Source organism: Condylura cristata, unplaced genomic scaffold (assembly GCF_000260355.1).
Source record: "Condylura cristata isolate star-nosed mole 26May11 unplaced genomic scaffold, ConCri1.0 scaffold00002, whole genome shotgun sequence".
In the NCBI taxonomy this organism is placed as follows: domain Eukaryota; kingdom Metazoa; phylum Chordata; class Mammalia; order Eulipotyphla; family Talpidae; genus Condylura; species Condylura cristata.
In genome coordinates, this window is record NW_004567103.1 from 31,459,691 (window position 1) to 31,486,342 (window position 26,652).

A 26,652-nucleotide genomic window follows, 5' to 3' on the forward strand; every position below is an offset into this window, starting at 1 on the left:
GGCTCACTCAAGCAAAACAAGCGCAGGCACTCTCTCAGTGACCCACACAAAGCTCACTCTTGCTTGAAGTCTGGTTTCTTACTGACACATTTTCTTTCCATCACTTTTTTAGTCCTGACTAAGACATGTGATCACCTCCCTCATCTGGATATTTGTCTGTTTATACTAGGTAATAGTTAAACCTCATTGCTTTCCTCTTTAAAGGCTCAAGCCTCCTTGCTTCTCATTAATTTTCTCCCAGTCGACCAGACAACTCTGACCCCCTGTGGTTATAGGAAATTATCCATGCAATGAACTTAATTTAGAAAACTCTGCTGCATAAAGAGTTGGCAACATTATTCTCATTGTCCAGTCTATGTTTACTTTCATGCTACGACCACTCACTGGTCACTGACATGGAAGTAGTTGCTGAATTTTAAAATTAGTCTTCAGAAGCCATTGGACAACTTGTAAATAAGGCTGAGAATAGACTCTAAGTTCAGTTATTAAAAAATTGAAACTCGTACCCATCTTTCTTATCATGAAAGTGGAAAAACTCACATGCATATATATGCTCATAAAATATATGATGTACTCTGAGAGTACATATTTGAAAGCATGAATATTAGAAAATATATCTGCAATGCACAATTACAATAGGCAAATTCTAATTCAGATTTTGAAATGTTACTATAAAATAAGCCTTTTAAAATTCCATTGAAATGCTACCAACGTTCTCCACATGCCTGACACAGCTTTATGTGTGTGTGACAGGAACACAAGGAAACATTCCACTTAATTCATAGTTTCTCTTTGATTACACTCATGAAAAGACAATAATCCACTATATTTATAAAAATGAAGCAAAACTAATGAAGGGCACTCATGACTTTTTACAGACTGCAATCTTATGCTATATTTAAATTGAAATAAAGTATGTTGATTTAATGCAACCCATGTTGACTTAATGCAGCTTGCAGAAAAATGAAGAGCAGGAAGTAACCATTAAATATAATTCCCTTTTAGTATTTGTAATAAATCAACTATAGAAAACCATTATGTATGGGAAATGACTCAGTATTATCCTTTGAATAAAGAAATATGGGGCCATTGTGCCTTAACAGTAATAAATGCACACATAAGAGATTGTTGACTCTTGTAGAGTATAGCTGTGAGTTGGTCAGAAAATCATCCACTTGGCAATGTTCTTTCACAGAATTTCAGAGGAATGATCCTATTTATTATTAGTATTTAACATGACTTTTAATCACTTGGAAAGTTGTAATTATCTTTTATCAATGACACTCCTTAAACCTTGCTCCAACAAGTATAATCTAGCTCAAAATCACTAACCTAAGGAAATAGAAACATCACTAAAACTGATTCTAGATGTGGCAAAAGTTCTCCCAGTTTGATGTTGTATCTGGCTATCAAACCCGTAGAAACCTCCCCTGTTAGCATAATAACTGGGATTGTAGATAAAAGATAGATAGGTGTGTGGGTGGGTAGATGGATGGATAGACTGAGTTGCCAAAACCTGCAAATATTTTACTAACTGCAAGGCCAATAAAAATAAATTTAAAGATACAATTAGTGCCTACCAATTCTTATCCTACAGAAACAAAGACTTACCTCCAATCTGTTTTTGAAAGGGATCAGTAGAAAACTGGGCATCCTTTCCTATATAAATCAGTGCTGCTTTTAGAAGGCATTTCCTGATTCACTAGAAAAAGTGAATCAATAGCCCAGCCAGATGGAGACATGAAAAGGGGCAGGGAATAAGATAAATCACAATCCATACACCTTACATATTGGCAGGTGAGATGTAAGTAAAACAGGATTTATTCAAGGATGAAGAAGATGCCAGCAAACCAACCAAAACAATTCCCAACATCTTCTCTATTTTTATACTTTATAATACAGGGAAACTCATCATAATACTTAATATATTCATTGGAAGATCTACTCTAATGAGATTATTGTAATGAGAAAAAAACTGTAACACATCAAAGCATTTAGCTCCTGGCAATTGGTAAAAATCCAATAAAAAGTAAGTAGTATTTTTTATTAAAAATAAATAAAAGTCAGTACTAAAGAGGTCATCATAAACTACTTTCTAGGGTACAAAGAATCCCCAAACAAAAACTGAGCACAGATTAAAAGAAAAAGAAATTCCAGACAGAATGAATTAGTACATAAATGCCCACTCTAAGACAGCAAGACAGAGCCCTCCTTGGTGGCACAATGGGTTAAAGCATAGCACTATGAGCTATAGCAGCCACTGCAGCGTGAATTCAATCCCCAGCCAGGGAGGTGACCCACATGGTGTAGCAGATCTCTCTAGTCTCACCCTCTATTCCCCTCAGCAGTGTATTTCAGTATATCTGTTCGCCACTCTGTCTCTGCTGAATCCTCTCACTGCTCTGGCCTGTATCCCAGTTCTTTATGCATAAATAAATAAATATTTTTTAAAAATTAAAAGACAGTAAGACATCCTGGAAAAGGTTGTCATAAGATAGAGGAAAACATTCCTACTCTGTCAAAAGAATTCATTTGACTAAACAGCATTGCTATGAACATTACTGAGGATTTTTTTTTTTAAGATTTATTTATTTGTACAGAACTGGGGTACAGGCCAGAGATGCGGAGGGTGAGAGGATTCACCAGAGACAGAGTGGGGAGCAGAGCAGGCAGATCGACGAAGTACACTGCTGAGGGGAGCAGCGGGCGGGTCAAGAGAGGTCTGCCACGCCATGTGGTCACCTCTGGGGCAGGCGGGGATTGAACTCATGAGGAAGTGGCTTAAGCTTCTTTGTGCTGTGCTTTAACCCGCTGCACCACCAGGGAGGGCCTACTGAGCATTTTTTTTAATGGGGAAAAAAGACTACATTTATGAACTGCCAAAAAAGTGTGTGAGGACTTGTGGCATCTGCATCTAGTGTTGGCCCTGATGTCGCTACAGATCAGCAAAGTCATCGGGAAGGAAGAAAAGCTGGATAAGAAACAGGAAGACTAAAACTACCAAGGACTAACACATCTCCCAGCCTCCAACCTCAAGTGTGTCCATGATCTGCAGAGGCTGACAGCTTTGACCCAGGAGCGGCACAACCCCGGGCTCAAGACTCAGAGAAGCTAAGGAAGGAAACCTAGTGGGCGCTTCAAAGGCTACAGGCAAGCTGCTACAGTGACAATGAAGTGTGGCAGCAGTGGGTCACAGCAGTCATTGTGACTGCAGATGTAGCTGTGTCTTTTTTTCCAGCAAATTCTCTTGTGGCCAACTCTAGCCCAGAACCATGCAGGAAAGGGGATTCTAGGAAATGTAGCTTCAGTGTATATCCCTAAAAGAAACAAAATGAGAATGAACTTCTCAGACTTCTCTTCTACAAATTTTCTTTCCCAAAGACAACGGGATAATGGCAGCTGAATTATGGGAAACCTCTGAGCTGTGTTTTTCACTGCACTAGATATGTTTTCATGTTTGAAGATATCAGTCCTTTTCAGCTCAGATTTTCAAAATAACCTTAGCCTTCTCACATTCACATCTGTCACTGCCATTTCTTTGTTGAAGTTCTCCCCCATACATCAACGTTATCATATATTTTGATGCTCCCAGGGCAGTCCTCCAAATTTCATATTTCTCCTTGCATCTTGTCACTCTTAATTATGGTACATGGAGTTCTGAATCTTGGACTAATCACCTTTATTTTTCTTTTATTCTGTGTCAGGTCCATCACACTCACCCTTTAAATTTACTTCTGGTCTCCTACACAGATCTTTTTGTCAGGGGTTCAGGTTTACAACGCGAAATTTTCTTGTTCAGGGTGATTTTAAGGTTTAGCTCTTTGTCTGGAATTGACATGGAAGCTATGTAGAAGCTCCAAAATTCCAACATTTCAGATTGTCAAATGATAATAAGCAAGTGAAAAATTCAGTTTCATTTGCTACTTCAGAAAATTAGCAAAAATGTCCCTAATATGCTTCTAGGCTGCCAAGAAAACGATCCCAACATGGGCTCTCTATGCCTTATACTGTTGTTCCCTGGAACTAACCATGCCATTGAGAAAGGATCTTATTCTCTGCAACTCTAGCATTTGGGATAGTGTCTCAGGCATTTCTCCTTTAATCTGCTTTGCAGTCAAGACTTTGAGAAACACTATTGTAAAAGGGAATTTATGGTATATTTGCTGACTGATTAAGAAAGAATCGGAAGCACTCACTCTGCCTTCAAAAATGATATTTTTCTGGGCACCAAAAATGTCTCATCAGTTTTATCCTTTGGCTTCTCCTGTAAACTCTCATTTTTCTTTCTCTTCAAAATTTATTGTTTCTTTTTTGGATTTCTACACTTCTTGAAAAGGGTAAAGAGCTCTGGATTCTTCAAAAATCAGAATTCTTTGTTTTTCCTTTGACATTCCACTTCAACCTATTTAACTTGTCCATCAAGGAAAGTAAGTGGGAAAATAAAAGAAAATGGAGAAAGCACAACTCAATGATCCCAAGCCTACACCAGTGGCAATGAGACAAAAGGAAAGGAGCACCTGTGTTTGGAGAGATGAGGGCTTTTCAAGATGAGTGTGGAATATGTATACTTAAACTTTTAAAGTGCATTTCCAACTATTCAAAATGATCAGGAAAAAAAAACTCTTTAAAATGCTACTTAACAAGTACTGTACAGTGGAGCATTACACATTTGAGAGTTCACTTTAAAATGGAACAAAAATTAAAAAGTAAAGTAAGACATTTATTTTGCCCTTACCATATTAGCATACAATTCAACATGCTGTTGAGAGCATAGCAATGGTTGCAAGTCAAATGAAGGTTATGTTATAATTGATACTCTGAATTGTTAAGGAGAAGCAAAGGTGAAATGGAATGCCTTTTATTATTATTTTTGCTGAAATCTTATTAAAAACTTTTAATGGAATGTAAACTGGAGACAGCCTTCAAGGTCTCGAGTTAGATTAGATGTGTATCACTTAACATAAAGCATTTTGAAAATAACTCTCCCAGCATAGACATGGACTAATACATTTTCTACCTTGTTTATATTTTCTTTACTATTTCAGAAAAAGTCGGGAACCCAGACAATTAAAATATGATTATCATGCTTAATCTTGATTCTGAAACATAGCTGAAAATCTCTGCATACAATTAACATTAAAAAAATAGTAATACATAAATTTAGCAATCTAACTTAGTGGTTCTCAGTAATGTTTATTTGCTCCAGAACCAGAAAATGATGATGTCCGATGTAGATTCTCATGAAATATTTTTTATTTTGCTTAAATTGAAAGAACTAAGGAGAGATATGACTGCATACCAGAAATGTGAATGTTTTTATATTATTCGAATAATACATGTAAGATGTAGTGATACATAATATTTATTTTAGCACTAACATGGACAAAGTTTGTCTCTTTTTATGGAGTTCTTGGTTCATTCATTTTGTCATCTCATAGCAACTCATATCAGTATACAAATGAAAGGACCAATGAAACTAAAAAGGAGAGCAGGAGAAAAAAACTTGTAAATCAGAAAAATTTCCCTCTGTTTTTCTCAGAAAATTGAGGGGGGGAAGCTGTTATTATTTTATTTTAGTTCAGAACATCTTGGTTGAACTCCCAACAGAATTGTTTCCTAGAAGCATAGTATGAAACCTACTATTTTAGTGTATATGTGCTCAGACACATTTCCAAAAGGGAACACTTTATATGAGCAAACAAAAATAGTATAATTATACTAAGCTTCTTCATATTGTGAAACTTGCAAGTTCTTTTTTAAATAATTCTCAACATGTAAAGCCAAGTCTCCATGCAAATTGCTGATCTAATTATTTGACTAACCTTGTCTGTCTTATTGAACTGCTATCCAGCAACTTCTCAGTGCCTTTTATTCCTTGTGAAGAAAAATGTGAAAATTTTAATATAGATATACCATCATTAAAAGTCAATGTAAAATACAAGGATCCTGAAAAGGAAAAAACCACAAAGACAATATTTATAAATGCAATATCTTGTGCATGTTATAATCATCATTTCAGAGGAAGGAAGCAATTCTAAAAACAAATTTTCAAAGCTATTTTTGCACTAACATTATTTTTTTCTAAATGTGCAGCCATTATGGTAGAGTTTATCTTTTCCTTCCTTAAGCTCAGAATTATCAGTTAATTTCCTGGTATGCAGCGTGCTTTTAATTTTTGTTACTTAGATGGTTTAGCCAGAGTTAGGTCTGAGTGACCATTTATTCATACATTTGAGGGCATTCTGAACTGAAAAGACATATTTTATATAAAATATCTCAATGAAGGTATTTGTAAATGATGATTCTCATGAAGATGTGTTCATAATGTATTGATACCATTTATGCTTTAAGAATTCTAATCATAAAAGTTTATATAGAAACTTTGGCTGACTGACTGAAATGTAACATTTAGCAGGTTGTCATTAAACTAAAAAAGTACTCATTCAGCACATACAAGGATAGTATTAGTAACCATATATATAGTGACAAGTAATAAAATACTTCTGGATATTCATTTTTATTTTACTTATAGCAATTATAGCACAAATATTAACAATTTTAACACACTTTTCCTTTCAGAAAAGTCACTCCAGTGAATGTCTTGCCTTAAAATGAGTACCAATCTTACTGGAGAAGTTGCAGGAATGTTTGTAAAAGAATGACAATATTATTACATATTTCTGTCATTATGACTAAAAGGAATTGTTTTGGTGACATAAGTACAGTGAATTAAGAATATGATTTTAACATATACTGGCTGTTTCATAAATATAGTGAGGTTGATGTTCCTACCTTGAAAAAAAAAAAAAACTACAAGTAAACTGACAATAGTTTGTCTGTGTTTATGGAAAAACTAATTTTCCAGTTGTGAATTCTTCAGATTCATGACTTTACATGAAAACATATTATATCAACATTTCTTGCAGAAATCATCAGGGAACTTGAATGGGAAAAGGGCAAGAGAGGGAGAAAGGGAAAAAGAAGTTCTAGTCCCATCCTCAGCTGATCCCCACCTGGCATTATCAAGCTGCAGGATGCCAACTGAAGAGGACAAAGTCAATTAAATTCCCCTTTAAATAATGACTGAATAAAATGAGAGGAAGAAAGACAAGTATACAAGATGAATGTGAATAGATGAAAAACATTTATCAAGCTGAGAAACAAGGAGAATCAGGAAGTGCATATTTATGGCATCTTGATATCAAAGGATAAAAAGAAACAAAGTATAAGGACAAGTTAAAAACAAAGGGAAAACGCTGCACCACTCTAACTTTTGGCTGAGTAAAAAGCCAATTTTTTTTTAAATAACACCATTATTTTAAACATTTTAAAAAATATTTACTGATTTTACATTTACTATTTTACTTTACCATTTATTGACAAAAAAGAGAAACTTAAGCTCAGAGAAGCTTAAATGACTTTTATAAGGGCTCAAATTTTACAGACTCTGGTAGAACTTATCCTTACAAAGGGTTCAAATATCTATTTCCCTGCCTCTTCCTCCTCTCATGTCTCTTGATCTCACTCAACAATCAGAGCCTTATTAATTCAAATTGGCTTGTTCTTAGTATGAGGAAAATGAAGAGTATATTTGGTGACAATTATGAGTGAGAGGTGAGAGAGAGGAAGTATCTACTTTGATTCCTGACATTTCTGGTTTGCCTACTTGTATGATGTAGAAGCCAGTGGCTAAAGTGGAAAAACTGAAGTAGAAACAAATTTCTAGGATAAGAACAAGAATTAATTTTCAGTGTTAGTTTATGAATTCTATAAGAGACCCAAGTGGATTTATCAAGTAGGCATATGGATTCTAGTAGTTGGATTCTAGTGAATACTGGGGCGGAAAAGTAAATTTGAACTTGTTAGGTTGTAAGTATAAGAGATTACTTAGAGAAAGACTATAAGCAGAAAAAAATGGGGGGGGAGGACTAGAACTGAACTTTGGTGAACAGCAGCTTGTAGAACATGAAAAAGAGTAAGCAGGCTGAGAAGGGGAGCCAGAAATGTACAAGAATAGTCAGGAAACTGCTAAAACTGAAGCATTATAACACAAACAAACAAAAAGGTAGAATAGTCATCTATGGAGAATGCTGCTAAAAATGTAATCAGACATTGAATTCAGATATCACCATTTCATCTCTATATTGACTCATGTCATTTGACCCTACTTCCTTGCTTGAAACCCATCTCTCTAATCCATACCCATTACTCCTATAATCCATCTGCTTCCATTTTTTTCAAAGGTTCCATGCCTTTATAAAGTTCTAAGACCTTCAAGGCCACAGCTCTAACTCATGATCTGATTCTTTGACCTCTTCAGCTTCCCTTAAAAGACCTCCCAGCACAAAGGAGCTTCAAGGTCCACCAGGCCTAGAAGCAGATGGAACCATGACTTCACACTTACCTCCTGACCATAGACTCTTCCTTCTAGAGTGAAGATTTGCCATACCAAATTCTAATCTATTTGCATGGGTCCTCAGGAAACTTTAACACTCCCTCATACGCTCCTTTCTCAGCTTTACCTATGCCTCTCAATCAATACTCTAGAATGAATTTTGTCTCTTCCACTTAACTGTGTAGTGTCATGGTTTTTAATAGTTATATCGAAGAGGCAGTACCACCATAAGTTAGAAGCTCAGCACAGATCTGTAGAATAAATGACCAAATAAATGGAACCAACAAAATTTATCCTTTTAATTTTTTCTTCTTCAGTGTTTGTGACAATTTTATTGTTACCTAGTTGGAAGATAGAATATTTATTACATTAAGGAAACATTTTTTTCTCCCTCCAGTTGAGGAAAGCTCCTTTTGATCTCTTAATCTCATCCAGTGGTTGAAATAGAGAATGTCCAATTTTACTGAATTTCTGCTAACTAGCTAGTAAAAGAACATGTGGTTAAGTGTGAAAGGCAGCAAGCTGGATCCATCAGGCTTCTACATGTATATGTCATCTTTTGAGCGAGCCCAGGAGTGAGTACTAATATTTCATAGCTTGTGCTTCTGTTGATAATAATGGGATTAAATATTAGTCATATGATTGAATGCTTCAAGCAGATAGTTTCTAAAAAGTTTTGTGTTAACGGGGGTCAAGCTCCATTGCTCAAAAAGATAGAGTAAATGACACTTGACACATCTAATCTAAGTATGCATTGTTAGGAAAGGTGGATATTTATTCACTAGTTAACTGACAATTTATACATACATACATACATACATACACACACACATATATATAACATCATTGCTCATTTTTTTTTTTTAAAGATTTTTTTATTTGTGCATACAGAACTGGGGTACAGGCCAGAGGTTCAGGGGCGGTGAGAGGTTTCACCAGACACAAAGTGGGAAACAGAACAGGCAGATCGACGAAGTACACTGCAGAGGGGAGCAGCGGGCGGGTCAAGAGAGGTCTGCCACACCATGTGGTCACCTCCGGGGCAGGCGGGAATCGAGCTCATGAGGAAGCGGCTTTAGATTCTCAGTGCTGTGCTTTAACCCGCTGCGCCACCAGGGAGGGCCCATCATTGCTTATTTTTGTACAATGTTTGCTTTCTTCTCTCAGGTATAGTCCCCATAATATTTATACCACCAGTTCACCTGTGAACCATCATCATGGTCCCTTGTGCTCCCCCTCCCCTGCAGAATGCCTCTGATTTATAGTTGCCTGTTAATTTTGTATTCATTATTATTCCCTGATTCCTTATTTGGTTCCGCTATATTTCTCTATAAGTGAAATCAGTTAATATTTCTTTTTCCTTTTGACTTTTTTCACTGAGCATAATCCTTTCCAGCTCCAACCATGTTGCTGTGAATGACATGAGTTTATCTTTTTTGATTTCTGGGTAATATTCCATTGTGTATATATACCACAAACACATACACACACATCTTCTTGACCCAGTCATTTATTTTTGGACATTTGTGTTGTTTCCATATCTTACCAATTATGAATTATACTACAATAAGCATATGGGTGCAGATCTCCTTTTGAATTAATGCTTTTGTGTTCTTTGGGTAGATTCCTATGAGTGTGGTTGCTAGGTCATATGATAACTCCATTTTTAATAGTTTGAGGAAGCCCCACACAGCTTTCCATAGTGGTCGAACCTTAACTGAACAATTTTGAATGGAAATGAGAATCATGTTCAGGTACCTACGCATTCTATATATTTTTAATAGTTAAATTGAACCTACTTTCAAATTCATGAAATTTGAACATCTTTGGTTCATTTGCAAGTTCTTTCTTACATCATTGCTGCATCATCATTCTCTGCATAAAGCAGTCTTTAGAATTTTTAGGTTGAAAAATATGTATCTTCTTGTGTCACTTAACACAGGGAATAGATATATTGGTTTATCTTTGTATAGACCTTATATTTAGCCAACATTCATTTTAAGTGTCTTGTCCTATGAAAACTTTTCATTATCTCTGACTACAAGCATGCATTGCAGTTAGGTTAGGCTGACACAGTGATTGCTTGAACTATGACAAGGCGTTATGATATAGTGAGACAACACCAACATTTTGTGACACTGGCCTTATGCTTTAAGAAAAAGAGGATGGACTCTCGCCTCTCAAGCAAACTGACAGCTCTGATTCAGCTTTCCTGAGTATGATGGCAAGTAAAATGGTGTGCATCTTCATAGAAGAGAGAGGTCTTTTAACCATATCCTTACTGTTAGATGTTTTCATCCACTTACTAAGTGATCACCATTGTTTCCTGCATGGACATGATTGTTTTAAAAATATAGTATCCTTTTATTTAGTGTTGAATATTCAAATAGTATTCCTTTAAAATATACTTAACAGACTCTGCTGTCTGTTATTTAAAAACATTATCAAAAGGATGATCATTCTTCAGGTTTTAAAAAATAAACTACAAATTGTACAATTTGGCCACCATTTCAGTCTTTAATCATGAATCCTTTCAAAGGGGCACAATATTGCAGAATACATTGCCAAATAGAACAAATTCATAATTAACATCTAAAACCCTATAACCATTTTAGTCTTTATCAGTCTGGCAAAATAAGCTTCTGTGACTGCTCCTAGAAAGCCAATCAAGCATTTTAATTTCCCTCTGTCTACAACACTATTCCAATGACAGTTCAGGGCTACAATATTTATTTTATAAATCATTTTTTTCTGACTTCAGTTTTTAAATTATATACAAATATATTGTTTTCTATTTCTCACTTATTGAATGAGTTTCAAGAACTTGAAATAAAATAATACGTTTTGTTTTTTAATCGTTTTTACCATGTGTTTAAACATCCTTTTTTATTTTTTCACAGTGTAAGTCATTTTCCTAGAAAAACTTGCATACGTCTAATCCCTAATATTTACTCCCTACCAAGTATGATCTTGCTGCCTGCTCAGCAATAGTACATGTATCAGACAGAAACAAGAACAGTATTGCCCTCGGAGTCTTGCTAAGCACACAGAGGTATGACCTCCTATGCATTTGCTCGCCTTATTAACCACATGTGCAAGCCACCTTACTAGTAGCCTCCAGGAACCATTCTTAAAATAAAAATAATGCCCGTGAAAGGACAAAATTTTTCCCTGAAAAATATTTATGCACTGTTTAACATGATTCCAATTCAACATTTAGTGACAGTTGCATATAACATAAGCAATAGATTGAAATATATTATTCTTTTTGTTCTACCTCAAATTTTGAATCTATAGACTTCCACCAGTACAGGTCCAAGTTTTATCTAAGTTTCAGTAGCTGCTGCTTCATCTTTGAAATGAAATGGATCTGTTGAATCACGTATAATTGGAAGTCAGATCAGAATGATCAAATGATCAAATTACTTGAATTAGACACATACTGAATTGCCTAATGACAAAGAAATTGCTTGATTGGTACAGGCTTACAGCAGACAGCAACCTTCAATCATTTTCTACCACTGCAGTAAACACTGACTCAGACTTTGAAGGATAGGTGATCTTAACGCTAGTAATAACAAAGGTTGGTACAAATTAAATAATCTTTAAAAGAAATAAAGCTGATTAAGTTTTTGTTCAGAGTAAGAAGATTCTGACAGATAGGGATTCTAAATGATGAGCATCACAATGACAAAACATATTGAAATTTTATAATGAAAATTCCAATGCAAAGAAAAATGTACATAGATAATGAAAAGTCCAACTATGCACTGCACGTACACTAGGGCTGTCAAATTAGAGAATCTTTACCATTCGTACTGTTTTCTGAAGAATGACCCTTGGGACACAAAATTCATCATCGTATTTAAAATAACTTAGTCCACCTAACAAGGATATTTGACCTTTTTGTTTTTGATAAATATCAAAATGTCTAATAACATGTACATGGTAGACAGTCAATTGATTAAGCAAATATTATTGTACATCCACCGTGAGCTAAGCATTTAACACAAACTAATAAATATTCATTGCATATGAGATTGAAGAAATACTTTTCTTAATCATTGAAGCAAAATAATATGCATTGATCTAATTAACCATGTAATTCAAATGGAATTTTTGTCTAGATCACTGTAATAGCATATTTTTAAGTCAAAAATGTACCTTTATTTACTTATTCATTAAAAAAATATTTACTGAGTGCCTATCATGAGCACTCAGATATTGTTCTGGGCCTGAAGAATATAGCTGTGAACAAACAAACCTAGTCATTCTGTGTAGCATGCATGAAATGAAGACAATAGACAATTAAGCAAGTATATAACCTATCAGATTCAGTGATGGAACTGTGCTGACTTTGTTACGGTGGTTAGGAATGCATCTCTAAATAGGTCATATTTGAGTCCTCTGAATAAGCTGATATAAGAACATTCTAGGCAGAAGGAGCAGCAAGTAAAAAATCCTAGTGACTAAAGCATTTCTGATGTGTTGGGGAACAGTTAAATGTACAGTGTGTTTGGAGCAAGGAAAGGGTGGGGGAGATTGATAAGAAATGAAATTGAAGGGGTCACCCAGGGCCAGATCACGTACGGCCTCATAAACCATAGTAAGAAACACAAATTTTATTCTAAGGTCAATGGAAAGCTTTTGCTGGACTTTGAGCAAGGGAATGATTTGATCTCCTTTATTTTAAAAGCATACGGCTGGCTGTGTTGAGAACTGACTCCAGGGAGGCAGAGCAAAATAGAGAGCAATTCAGAGGCTCTTTCATTTCTCTGGTGATTTATATCTATAGAGTAAATGTATATTCATCTTTAACTATTTCTCAATTCTTAGGATCTTAGTGTCCTAATTTTGAATTTGTTTCTAATATTTTTCCTGTGTTCAGAGAAAAAAAATTATTTATATAATATACTTCTGCTCATTTTTATACACCTTGATCACTGATCATTGTCTTCAGTGAATTATGAATATCATGATTCAATTTATTCTCTGATCTGTGAGGATAAATACAAACTTAAAATCAACTCATTTTTTCTAGATACAATGATATATGATTAGAATAGCACTAAATATATGATTAGAAAAGCACATTCTCATATTGGAAAAGACCAAGTTAGATAATAAACCAGTTCCTTTACTTTTATTTTTTTATTTCATTTATTTTTACAGCACAAAGATATTATGTTAGTATTATTTTAACAATCATCATGTGTCCATATTTGTGCACGTTGACAAATGTCTTTGCTCATCACTCCAGCTTGTACCAAGCCCTTGACTATGCATTCAGTTTCCCCTTGAAAAGGTCTCAGCTTTACTCAGACAAACATATTTCACCCCCCTCACAGTGTTGAAAGATTAGCATGTTACCAGATCGTTTACTTATTTAGAGTTTGCTTTTTATCAAGGAAAATAGAAGCTTAAATTCCAACTCATGTTGAAGGGGCCCCGACTGATACAACATCTGGATGAGTAATGAAAGTCTCCTGTCTAGTTTGCTGGCGTCGGCCTCACCGGTGCCCTGATGTGTGTCTCAATATGATCTCAGCAAGCAGCAAGTCAGCCTGCCTGGCAAATGTCAAACCTTGGAGATCATTTGTGAGTAAAGAAAGGCACAGAGTATGTTCTATTTAGCAATACAAACTTAAGTGATCACACAATGATTTTAAATTTTAATCAGCTCTAGGCTGGTATACTGAAACAGAATTCATTTATGTTTTCTAACATGCCCATTGATAGTGTGGCCCTTCAAGTTGCTTATTTTGAAAAACATAAAAGGTAATATGTGATAATAAGGACCATGAATTCAAAGAGATTGTAATTTAGCTTGCTTAAGACAGAAGACTTATGGTTTATGAAGTAGAGGAATACCGTGGACAAGAGTAAAGCAAATCCCCAGAATATACTCCATAAAATATATTGTTACCAAAAATCTTAGATAATGGAAATATTGCCATTTCAGGTAATAAAACGATAATTCTAATGTCTTTTTAATCAATACCTTATTAGTTTTATTATTTTTTTTCTCTTTAAAGTACTCTTAAAAAGCATGTTTGTCTCTGGATTAAAAAGATGTGGTACATATATACAATGGAATATTACTCAGCAACCAAAAAAAAATAAACACATGCCTTTTGCAGCAACATGGATGGAGCTGGAAAAGATCATGCTTAGTGAATAAGCCAGAAAGAAAAGGAAAAATACCAGGTGGTTTCTCTCATAGCAGGAATATAAGGGACCAGGAGAAAAAATAATGATAATGATGAACAACTATATACCAGAGACACTTTGTGGGAGTGGAGTGAGGGGTGGGATCAAAAAGAGCAGGGCGAGGGAAATGCACTGGACTATGGTGATGGCAAATGGGTGGTTTGGTGATGGGAAGCCCAAGGGGATTGCAAATGAGATGAAAAAATGCACAAAATGATGTAAAAATTAACTATGGTATAAAAAAATGTTTGTTGCTATAATGGGCACTTACTATGACTGAAAGAAAAGTCCATGTTTTATTATGCATATTTAAAAATCCTGAGGTAAAGTTGGAAACAAGACTATTTTCCATAGCTATGCTTAAGAGTAAAAATGTGGACATTTTAAATAGAATAGAAAGAATAGCACCATTAGCAAATAACTCTAGCATGAAAAAAGACAGAAAGCAAAAGAATTCAGTGTGACCTTATATATGTTGCTCTGTATATTATCTAAAATCCATGAAACTATTGTTTGAAAATACAAATATATTCATCTTTCTTTTACTTATATTGTCTCTGTATGTAAATATAGTATGTTTATATCATGCTTATTGGCAATGTGTAATTTATTCTATGTTATTATCAGGGATTTTAAACTTTTTCAGTGTTCTAAATAGTAAGTTTCTCTGCTCAGGATATGTAAGTATATAAGCTCTGTGAATGACAAAAACTTTTTCCTAAATACCTAGACTGCATATTATTGAAGAGAGTCAAAGAAGTGAAAAGAACAAGATGAAGGAAGGAATGACAGAGCTAACAAGGACCAAAAAAAAATGTAGCAGTGAAATTAATTTGTAGCATTACTCAGTACAATAATATTCTAAAATTATAAGAATTTAAAATTTACTGTAATATTTCTGTAAAATGAGCTAAATAAGGTAATGGTTTTTATATTTTGAAAGTTCCAAGGAATTAAAAACTGAAGTCAAGGGGACAGTGTCAAATCTCTCATCTTTAAAGTAGACTTATACTGAAGATGCTATTGATTGAGCTTCTTTAAAAAAAAAAAAAAGAAGAAGAAGAAGACATTAGTCTTTTTATACTTCCAAGTATGGCAAAAAGACCATTTATAGATTTTTGATAAATATGCATGGCCAATAATTCTTTACTCCACATTGAATCGAAGCTTATTTGCAGTTAACCAAGTAGATACAGGTAGAAAGGTAATATAGTTTGATGGTCATCTACAAATGGGTTAGATCAATTTCATACAAGGTGAAGAATGAACTCCCTACAATAAGGGAAGTGCCAGACCTGTTATATACGAAGTATCGCATGAATTTGTTTCTATTTGTTCTCTTTTTACATCCTTACACAACTTTTCTTTTTTTTTTTTAAAGATTTATTTATTTGTGCATACAGAACTGGGGTACAGGCCAGAGGCTCAGGGGCAGTGAGAGGCTTCACCAGAGACAGAGTGGGGAGCAGAACAGGCAGATCGACGAAGCACACTGCTGAGGGGAGCAGCGGGCGGGTCAGGAGAAGTCTGCCACGCCACCTTACACAACTTCTTGATGTGGGTGTTATTGTGACTTAGGAATCATTTTTCACATTTTATAGATGAATCTAATTATAGAATTAGATTTTAACTCAGAACTATAGCATTCATTTGGCAACATTTACTAAATACAGAGAGTAGGCTGAGGTCCTACTTATAAGATCCATGATTTATGTTCTTCCCACTGAAGTGGAAATGTGTGACACAGGACAGGTTGGTGAGTGTAGCAAGACTAGAGATGAATAAAGAGCAAGCACTCTAGGAGAGAAAACATCAATCTTGGGAAGAAAACATTCTCAGATGACAAAGAGTATGGTTTAGAGCTCTAGAAAGTTAGAAAACACCAACTAGTTCACGGTTTTGAAGAACATTAAGGGCCTGTTGGAAAACCAAACAGGAATCTCTGAATCATCCATCCGCTCATTCAACCATCATGTGTAGGATGTCTACTTTCTGCAAAGCACTATGCTAGTGTCAGGGAGGATGGGAGAGAAAGCCGTTTATTTAATAGAGACTTCAGTAAAAAAAAAAAATAAAAATAACACATACTGTGAGAATGGCAGGAGGATGAGGATATACAGGATAAATAAAAATAACTGGTAATGTGAATATAGTAACAGTACTAGGATTTTGGAGTTGACCACATCAGCATCATCTTATTGGGCCAGTTTGTTCTCTAGGGTCCTACAACCAAAGATCCAGAAACTAAAGAGCAAACCAGGGCCCAGAGACCTGAATTCTGGTGCCAAATTCTTTCAATGACCTGGCCTATCTTCCGATACCTTTCTGGATCTGGGTCCTAAAGAAAAGATATATGTATGCTATCATTTACAACAAATCATCAGACAGTTTTAGGGAAGGACACAAGTCTTTTGCTTTATCATGTCCTATTTCCTGAACACACAGGACATGCTCAGTGATGCAGAGAATGAAAAGGGTTGTCATTAGAGAGGTGTCTTCACTAGAGTAAAGACTAGAAAGCCTCTTGCTATAAGTCACCATGGAAACCACCTGTTGAAAGTCCAACTTCTTAAAGTTCTAGTTCAAACATCTCATCTTCTGTGAAGCCTTCCTAGACCCTCCAGGTAAAAGTCATTAGACCTTCTCAGTGCTCTCAAAAGACTTTGTTCATACCAACAAAGTCAGCTCTGATGATACTGTTTTATGGATATTTGATTTTCTCATTCCACTGAGATCGCTACTGTCAGTGGGGATGCAGAAGGTCATTTGGGTGTCTCTGATATCTAGCCAAATATCTAGTAGCTAGTAGGTGTTCACTACACTTAAGGGTTTAGACAGAGTTAAATGAGATCAGTGATAAATGGAAATGCATGTAACTAGGAGGGAAAAGAAAGGAAGAAACTCTACAAGGGTAACAGTAACGGTGGCTGCTCTCCCAAATCTGAACAGGAGGGTCTTATCCAGGGTTCTCAGCAGAGGCAGTACACATCCTTTCCCCTCTTGCCTTTTAAAGCTTAATGTTTTTGAAAAACTCTGAAGCCTTCTTGTTTCACGGCAGAATGTTCAAACATTTCTACTTAAAGCCTTTCAATCCAAGGGTTTTGGAATAGCTCATGACTATTTCTGGCCGACAACACTGCCACACAGCCCTGTTTCCGAGCAATCAAAACTCATGGGCAGTTTTGCAGGAAGTCAATGGAGAACATTGGCTGGGTCTGTAAACTGAAATGCCACCATGTGCTTGCAAGTTTAACATTTAAGCGGGTGAGTGAGTAAGATGAGAGATAGCAGTGATGCCTTTCACACAATAAACTGCTTGAAAGTTGTTTTTATTCAGGCATTTCTCAATCTGAGTTACACACAGAAACATTTTATTCCACTGGAATTTCTGGCACTTTTTTTTTTTTCAATTTTGGTTTAAATGATTTAGAAATAAATGATCTACATCTAAATCAACACAAAAACTATTTGGCAAGCTTGATAATTTTACCATTCTGAATAACCTATGCCCATTACTGTTTTAACAGATGCATTTTACAATATTTTCTTTTGAGCTTAAGAAACATGACATTACAGGTAAAGCAAAGGGCATCTTCTTTCTTTAATAGTATTTCCTACCTCCCCTTTCTTTAGGGGAAGCTCTGAAAATTTTTATTACTTTTTCATTATTCAAATAATGGTATTTATGATAGCTTGTTACCTAATTTATTAAATATTAGTTGAAAAACAAATTCCAATTAATTAACTCTAAAATTAATAAGTAAAAAAGAAAAGATGATGTAGTCAAAAATGAAATCATTTAATACAAGTTTTAATTATAAATAGAGTTTGTTCATGCCAGCATAGTTTAATCAATGTCTTATTTACACTGAGTAATAGCAGCATAAAATTTTGTGGATATTGGTCTGGAAAAAAGGCATGTTGAAAATCACTGAGAATTAATTGCATGAAGAAATGTTATAACTATATTGATGTCAACCTCATTTTCTTAAATTAATATAGCAAGATCAATAGCATCAATTGCAATGGTTGGATATTTTGTTGTTTCCCTGTACCCTACCCATCATCCACACACATGCACACACACACACACACACACACACACACACATGATCACTCACTCACTCACTGCTTATCTTTGGGCGCTCAAGAGCCAACTAATAAAGGAGACCTCAGTAGAGCCTAAACTGACATTTTGGGAGATCTTGGTAGGTCAAGTGAAACTACCTTTTTTCTCTGAAGAATTATCCTGAGTGTCCTTTAAAGAAAACAGATGAAAATTAAACAAATGAAAACCACCAGAATAGTGCAATGGGCATTTTCAAACCAGCAATTTTATCACGATGCAGAACTATTACTCACCTACTGTTCCTTATCGCTTGTGCATGAATTCCAAGGTTGTGATGTTTAAGTTGTAGTTTTGTCAAAAATGTAAACTGGAATGATTTCCATATATATTTACTCCAAGAGTTCTTTGTCAAATGAAAACATACGAGAGGGCCAGTTTGTAAAATATAAACATTGAGCCACTTCGGAAACTGAAGTGGGTGTGAGAACGCGGCATGTGGGCCAGAAGGCGCACGCTGGAGCACTCACAGAATCATGATGAAAGGAGTGAGTGGGCATTTAGTCTCTCACGTTATTCAAATGAGATTTTCTTTTCATAATTTCATTGCATTGTTGCTCCTTCCAACTTTTTATTCTGGGATTTTCATGCTTTCTGACTTTGTTGTGTGTTTAGACCCATTTAGTCAGAGCTAGAGTGATTCTTAGTAATCATAGTCACCCTCGGTTATTGAATATGTTTTCCAGTTTAATGAGCAAGAGCATAACATGATGGTAATGAGGGATTTTTACTTCAAGATCCTTTTTAAATGGTATATGAGTAAGAGGAATGTTTACTTTGATTATGTTAAGATGTAAATGTAGCTGCTTCAAAAAGGAAAAAAATATATGTATCCTGGGAAAATACAACTGTGATATAAGAAATGGTCCAGAATCTAAAGCCCCCATCAACTATATCATAGACTGGAGACTGGTGTGGGAGCTCTCGCTGTCTTAGAGGGGGACATGTTTGCTCACTAAAGCAGTGGGCATGAGTCAGTACCTGCTGCCACTGTGGTTTGCAGCAGTAGTCTTAACTCAGCCCTAGAATAGACACAAGTACTAATTCTCCTTCAGCTGCCATTAAGGGAGCTTACATATCACCATCATATAGACCGCTGTTTTCCCTGGCCCAAAAGCAAAGAAAGAAAACACTCTGTCCTGAGTCCCATACACACAGCTACCTCCCTGATCCTGGCTGTCCTTCCAATAAGTTTCCGATTTGGGACACAAGGCAGGGAAGGATCAAAGCAGGGAAGGGCAGAGCAGGAAGGGCACAGTGGTGATCTTCTTGCTTAGTGCTTGGCTGTACGTAAGGCATATACCATAAGTATCAAGCCACTAAGCCTTATTGATTCTTCCTTTTCTTCCTTAGAGTGAATGCCTCTCTCCAGGGCTTCCTTGCTAGTCCTTCTGGTTTGCAGAGACGGCCTGAAGACTAGCCCCTGCCTGCACTCCACTGCAAGTGTAATCTTCCTAAAGCACTCCTTTCATCATGTTGACCTTCTCATCACCCTGTGCTCAAAAGAGCTTTCAGGACTCCCTATTGCTTAGAAGATAAAGTTCACCTCTTGGGCTGGAACTGAGACCCTTTATAATCTGTCTAGAGTGGTGTAGACAGGTAGAGTTCATTCCAAAAGGCTCTATTCTCGGTCCTCCCAGCACATGGCGTGCTGTCTGCCTCTATGCATTTCCCCAAGGTAGCCGCTCTACCTCAGTTCTTTTAACTCCTCCCCATCTTTGGATATTTCAGTTACCACTTTTTCCTCCCTGTTTCACGAGTATTAAATTTAGGAGTCATGTGGAAGTTTGAGCTAATTAACATCCTGTCTCAAGGAATCCCCTCTACCATCTCATCCCCTTTTTCCCACTTTATTTCATCACTTTGTGAATCAGTTGTGCTGAATGATCTGTCGCCGATGTTTTGGAATCAGTGCATTTATTCACTTGTCACTGTTACCTGACCCCACATACCTGTAGCATGTAACCTTTCAGTGCATGTCAATGCATCATGTACATTGTGAACATTGAACCCCTTATAAAGAAATGAAAGGAAGAGAGGTGTGACTAGAGCCAAAGTAAAGATTCCTCAATAAGCATGTGTGCTATCTGCCTCAAAAAGACATAAGAAGCTTGCTTAAAATGTGATTTCTGAGTCCCACTCCAGATCTATGGCATCGGAATTTCTTAGGGTGAATCTTACACTGAATTTGGAAAATCTTACTCAGTTTTACAGAATGAGAAAGAGTGTCTATTATAATTACAATTCACCACAGCTGCACAGGAGTATCACCTACAGCATTTTGCAATTACTGTTAGCTAGACCTACTAGGTAAGAATCTCTGGGCTGGGACCCAAGCAAATAGGTTTTTGAAATATTCCAAGGAAGGTTTTGATTTGTATCCAGAATGGGCAACCCCAAGTCAAAAGCTAATGCTGACCAATATGTATTGGGTAATTCTAGCTTCTGAAAGGTGTCTTTAAGCAGTTGTGTGCATTATTCCATCTAATCCCTGCGGTCCTGAGTTTGCATCTCCTTTTCTCAGGCTCAGGAGCACTCAGTAACTAGTTCAATGCTATTGAGCTAGTAAATCATCAAGCTTCAATTAGACATGGATCTAGTCACATTCCCCCCATCTACCTTTATTATAGTAGATATTCAATGCGTGACCATCAGTCTCTTTCCCAAGAATTGTTTACCCTGCTTAATATGGGATTCTTTGCAAAAGTTGTATACCACCTAAAGAAAGGATTTCTCAATTTCCTTTTGTTCACAGACCCATTGACTGGCCATTCGTTCTTGACTTTTTCCAACCAGCGACTACTAATATTACCAAGACTTTTCCACCTAATAGGCCAACTTCTAATCTTTGGCTCTTTATAAAAGTTGTATTAATTGCTATTAAGCTTTTCCATGGACAATGTATGCTTGGTCATTCTTGGAAATCCTCAGTGCAGTCCTGGGTAACATTTCTAGGGAAGGTAATTCTTCTTCCTCCTAGGTTTCAAAACTGAAAGGGTTGCCCTTCATAAATTAAATAATAAGAAGACTTTCTAAGCTCATCTATGTTACTTCAGTAGCAATATGGTAGATTCACAAGTTTATCCTTTCAGTGGATGCTTGACCACACTTTGTCTGAAGGGTTTAAATTTTCAATTCACTTTTACATCTTGTATCTTATTTTACCCCTCTCCCCTGCCAAAGACTCATAGTCATTTCTGAATTATATTTTCTTTAAAGATACTTATAATCAAGTTGCATCAAAGGGAGTGACGTGAGAGTTAATGAGCAAATGGACTTAGAATATAACAAGAGTCTTGAATGAAAGGTACACACTGTGTTTTACTGTTATTAACATAATGCAGCTCATCCATTACATTCTGACAGAAAGTACAGGCAGTGACTCTGACCTCATTTACTGATCAGGCAGAAGGGTTCTGCACAGTAACCCCAGAGATAGACAGACTCAAGGGAAACAATCCAGTCAAGGTCCAAAAAAATCCCAGAAAGCCAACTTCACTGCAGCGACTCTGGGTGCCTTAAAACTAATCAGAAATATCACATGGTCAAAATTTGGAATGGACACTGAGGCAAATACCCTGAGAGAGCAATAAGTGACAGACATGTTTAATAGATGGAACAAAATCTAGTGAAATTATGGAGCCGTCACTAGCTTGACACATAAATAAGTAATTTGCTACCTGGCAGTGTTTGTATCGGACATGGGAGGATTAGAGGCATTCCTAAATACAGGAAGTAAGCTTATTTAACTCATTGCTGAACATTCTTGTGAGAGCCATTTCCAAAAGGCACTAAATTAATGTCATTTCCCCCCAAATATTCATGAGGTCATTATCAATGTAAGTGCATAATCTTGGACATCACCTTTTACTACATGTAATTTACGTTCTTCATTCCATCAAGTGGTCTTTTAAATTTATTGAATGTTTCAGTTCTTTCTTATAATTCAGAGAACTAGGGTTTTCAGTCAATGCTAATTTTCTTTGAAGGATTTTCAGAGGGTAGTATTTCTACATAGCGACCTCTGAAGTTATTATTTTGAAGTAGGACTAGCTCTCTTTCTTTGTAGCCTAGAAGAAAAGAGATCTGTGTAATCGTAATGACAAAATGTCAGAAGACTGAGATAGGTTGGGAAAAAGAAAAGAAAAGAAAATACAAAAAAAAAAAAAAAACCCTAAAGGCATCCATGCAGCCCTCAGCCTTACAAATCCTTGGCTCATGTAAAATACTTGTGACATGCTGTAATTAACTAGTTACTCCTCTCAGAATGAATAATAATGTAATTATTTGCCAAAAGCAGTAAAGAAAGGATAGTTTCTGTTTTAAAAAATGTCCGCCTTTCATTTTTGTGGAAAGAAAAACCCTGGATTAATTTACATAAGCTGCTAAAATACAGAATGACCTGCAATTTCACCATTACACTATATGATAATTTTGTCACCTTTTTATCAGAACCTTATATTTTTCTATGGTTTGACATAGCAGTAAAATGACAAGTTGCTACCATGTTCAAATTATATGGGTTCATCCTGCACTTAGGTACCCTAAAGTCTAAATTTTCAGGCTGCTGAAAACATCTTTGCACAATTCAACTTCAATGTCATTAAAGCAAGTAGGACTCCTGCTCTGTTTCTTTTTTCTGAGTAGATTTAAATAAAAGGAGAAAGGTGAACATTAGTTCTCCGTGGCCTTCTCTCTCTGTAGCGATTCCATGTGCCCAGTAGCAGGAAGTTAGTGAGAGTTTGTAAGCCCTATCGGCAGTTTTTCCTTACCTCTGTATTCATGTCTACCTCAGTGACTTTCCTTGAACTTCTCCGACTCCACTCCACCATTCTCTCAGTAATTCATTCCGTCATTTATTGATGAGTTGTTAGGATGAACTATGTTAGGTGCCAGGATTCAAAGGTCAAAAAAGGCATCTTGCCTTTGAGAAGGGTGCAGAAAATATAAACTAGTAAATAGTCACATTAGCAATGCAATAAGTGCTACCTGAGTTCACTGTCACATGAAGCATACTAATTCATTCACTCATACACACACACACACAATTACTCTGCCTGGAATATAAACTTCCGAAAAAATAACTCTTTAATATGAAACAGATGCTTGGAAAGATTTACTGTGAAATGTTTCCAATTTTGTCATTTCAGTGCCAGAGTCTGTGCTGTGTGTGTGTTTTCATGTGAACCAAAGTTTCTTAGTTTGCTTATGTACAAAATAATCGGAAAAAAAATCAATCACTGTCCTAAGTAGTCAGAATTATTTAATACTTATCCAGTTAGTTACTCATTCTAGTACCAAGTATTAGTTTGGAATATTTTAAAGCTAACATTAAATGATAAATCTCTATGGTACTGAAAATCCAGCATCACTTGTTTGGAAAGACAGACTAAGAGACATTTTGATTTAAAGTAATGAAATCATGATAAATATTCCAAGAATAGGCAGCCTCATTTTTTTCTCCAAATTTCATTCATCCAAAGTATGCCTTTAATTAGTTAATAGTAGGAGTTTGGGTCTGTCTTGTTTATTGTTGTTCTGCACATTATGTAGAAAACTGCAAGCTCTGGCATCAGACTGTCTGTATTTGAAATTAGGTTCTTCCCTCATTAAATGATGAGCATTTTCCAAGCCCCAATTTTCTTTTCTATTTTTTTAAAGATTTATTTATTTATTCATGCATACAGAACTGGGGTACAGGCCAGAGGTGCAGGGGTTGAGTGGATTCACCAGAGACAGAGTGGGGAGCAGAACAGGCAGGTTGACAAAGTACACCGCTGAAGGGAGCAGTGGGTGAGGCAGGAGAGGTCTGCTGAGCCATGTGCATCACCTCCAGCTGTGGCTAGCTTGCATTGCTGCAACCTAATCTGTTGCACCACTAGGGAGGCCGATAAAACCCCAGTCTTCTTATCTGTAATATGGAGATGGTAACAGCAGCTACCTTATAGATACAGAAGATGAAAGAAGTAATAGGGTATAAATCATATCTCATTATGTAAACTAGTATTATTGTTATTATCATCATTATCCTCAAATTCAGTTGGATATTCATTTTATCTCAAGAAGAATAGTTAATAGTTTCCAAGAAAGTTTTTTATCTTTCTTTGTCTGTTTTGATGGCAGTATAGTAATGATAATTTATATGAATGCTGTTCTTTCTTTAAGAATATAAAATTATGTTGCTCTGTTCATTTATTCATTAATGTAAATATTAAACATATAGTTTCTGAAAGTTCAGATTAGGCAAGGCATTGGAATAGGACACACAAAGATAATTTATCCTCAACCAGTAGAGACCAAAATTAGCTTAGATTTTCAGACAGTGTCTCTAGAATCTTGTATGGTTTTCTAACTAATTAAGGTTAATAAACTTAAGATACAAAATTATAGTAAATAATGATCATATAATCAAAGTTCATTGGTCTTACATAAACATTGACATAGTAGACCTTTAGTAAGCCAGTCACAATGTTTCCCTTCCCCCAGACTATATAGTTTTCAAGCTGTTTCAGCAAATTTTGAGCTTCTTACAATTATTCAAAAAGAGAAAATTGTTCTCAATAGACTTACAGCTTTTAATAATTGCTAAAATTTACTAGCATGACATTTTTATTATACTCATGCCTTTATTTAATATGTTCAAGGCCATAAGTGTGAGGAAAGACGGCCTCCCTGGTGGCGCAGCGGGTTAAAGCACAGCACAAAGAAGCTTAAGCCACTTCCGCATGAGTTTGATCCCCGCCTGCCCCAGAGGAGATCCACATGGCATGGCAGCCCTCTCCTGACCCGCCCCTTGCTCTCCTCAGCAGTGTACTTCGTCGATCTGCCTGTTCTGCTCCGCACTCTGTCTCTGGTGAATCCTCTGAGAAAAATGGTTAAGGAGCTCATTGAAACAGACAGATAGCTCCCAGTGTCAGATTTTCCAGGTGCCAAGAATCAGCCAAGATAACCACATTATCATACAGTAACATGGCAACATCATAGCTGAGGAGAGAACACCAGTCTTCATAATTTAGCATTAGAGATGGATGCTACCTTTTCCATTTGTTCCTAAGTAGGTGAACATAAAAATAATCAGGTTTCCTAGAGAAATCTCTTACAAAAAATATTAATTAGCAGATTTTCACCCAGCATTTTAAATAGAGATCTAGGCAATTCTGAAACAGATGGTTTAAGGACTACACTCTGAGAAGCAGTGGTGTAAAGACAAAATTTCTCTCACCCAATCAACAAACTGATCAAGCAGTGATTCCCAGGAAGTGGGTCTGCTGCCAGGCTGACTGCTTAGGATTACAGAAATCTAGCTTCTGCCTCTAGATTTACTGAGGCCCAGAAACTTGCTTACAAATCAATTATTTAAAAGTTCTCCTGGAGATTCTACTACTTGGACTGTGGTGAGAGAAAAGGGTTTCATTTTATGTTAGCACATCAATAGGTGGTCTTTGTTCCACGATTTACTAGCTCTCTGACCTTATATGATATCATTGGTCTGTCAAATAGCTGTTGTGAGGATCACATGAGCAATGTATGTTAAAAACCCAGCATGCTGTAAGCTGGTTGGTTTTGTTATTACTGTACTGTATCAAACTCCAAGTAATCCACGTAAGTGAGAGGCAGGGCTCATCACTGGGAGAAGCATAAATCCATTTAGAAAAATAACATATATGCTAGTAAAAATTTTAAATATGAGCTTAGATTCTAGGTAGTAACGTATTTTGCACACAAATATATCACAATATTCTGAGTAACTGAGCAGATTGTAAAATACTGAGAATTTTAAGATCATAAGGAAAAGAAAATGAAGTTTGCTTTCAAATGGTCTAGTTTAGGTGAACTAATTTTATGAATTCACAAAATTTTTGCTTATATCATAGAAAAATATTAAATCAAAACTAGCAGTCATTTTGTATTGATTACTTAA

At 35.9% G+C, this 26,652-nt stretch overlaps 1 protein-coding gene across 2 annotated transcripts in view; it reads left to right on the top strand.

The window, feature by feature from the left end:
- TMEFF2 (transmembrane protein with EGF-like and two follistatin-like domains 2) overlaps positions 1-26,652 on the top strand; it is a 227,794-nt gene that overhangs the window by 148,196 nt on the left and 52,946 nt on the right. The window lies entirely within an intron of this gene.